This window comes from Scylla paramamosain, chromosome 25 (assembly GCF_035594125.1).
Source record: "Scylla paramamosain isolate STU-SP2022 chromosome 25, ASM3559412v1, whole genome shotgun sequence".
Lineage (NCBI taxonomy): Eukaryota > Metazoa > Arthropoda > Malacostraca > Decapoda > Portunidae > Scylla > Scylla paramamosain.
The window spans coordinates 16,075,893-16,076,873 of NC_087175.1; the positions used below are offsets into that span (position 1 = coordinate 16,075,893).

At 28.8% G+C, this 981-nt stretch overlaps 1 long non-coding RNA gene across 1 annotated transcript in view; it reads right to left on the bottom strand.

Annotated features, from left to right (window-relative positions):
• LOC135113450 (uncharacterized) overlaps positions 1-711 on the bottom strand; it is a 1,264-nt gene extending 553 nt beyond the window's left edge. Inside the window, exon 1 of the long non-coding RNA XR_010274845.1 lies at positions 587-711. This is a non-coding gene — a long non-coding RNA (uncharacterized LOC135113450). The remainder of the gene's footprint in view (positions 1-586) is intronic.
• Between the last annotated feature and the right edge of the window lie 270 nt (positions 712-981).

The window sequence follows — 981 nt, forward strand, 5'->3', positions numbered from 1 at the left end:
TATATATATATATATATATATATATATATATATATATATATATATATATATATATATATATATATATATATATGTATATATATATATATATATATATATATATATATATATATATATATATATATATATATATATATATATATATATATATATATATATATTGCTTTTTATTCCTAAAAGGAAATGCAGAAAATACTATTTGGCATAATATGAACAGATTAAAAAAAAAAAAAGTGAACATCATAGATTAGAAAATAAATCCAAATTTAACTCATCATGACTACAATTAATAGAAAAAAAGTTGATATAGGCATGTCACATCAGATGCCAAACTGGTAGCAGATGGATAATGATAGTAATAGAATTCAAACCTATATATGGTAAAAGAAGTTAGATCAGAAAGAGATGAGATAATAAATTTTACTAGGATGGCCTGGAATAGGTGGACATATTATGTAAATGAAGAGGATGTGGAAATTTCCACTATTATGCATAATAACAATGCCTTATTGGTTTATGGTGTGATTTGTAAATAAATTGTAAAGTTAAATTAAGATTAATATAGTACAAACTTGGTATTACTTACTATTATGAATAAACTGGGAATTAGAGATGTGTAGATTGTGGTTAACTATTGTTTTGGTGTGGCAAGGAGCCCACAAGTAGCAAACCTGTCTGCCTCACGGCAGCTATTCGGGACCAGCATCTCAGTGCGCTTTTTTTTTTTTTTTTATTAGATTTTTGTTGCCCTTGGCTGGCGTCCCTCCTACGTGAAAAAAAAAAAAAAAAAAACATTCACCAGCTAGCCAGTTGCCTTTCTAGTCATATCTCCACTACTTTATAGTTTGCACTTGCAAAATTCATGAAGTTGATAAGAACTAACCCTGCAAAGCAGCTAATAGCTGGTCTTAGCTATGTATCATGACTAGCCACTGGTCTTGGAACACCAGAGACTTGGATTCACCTCCCCAGGCTGAGCAG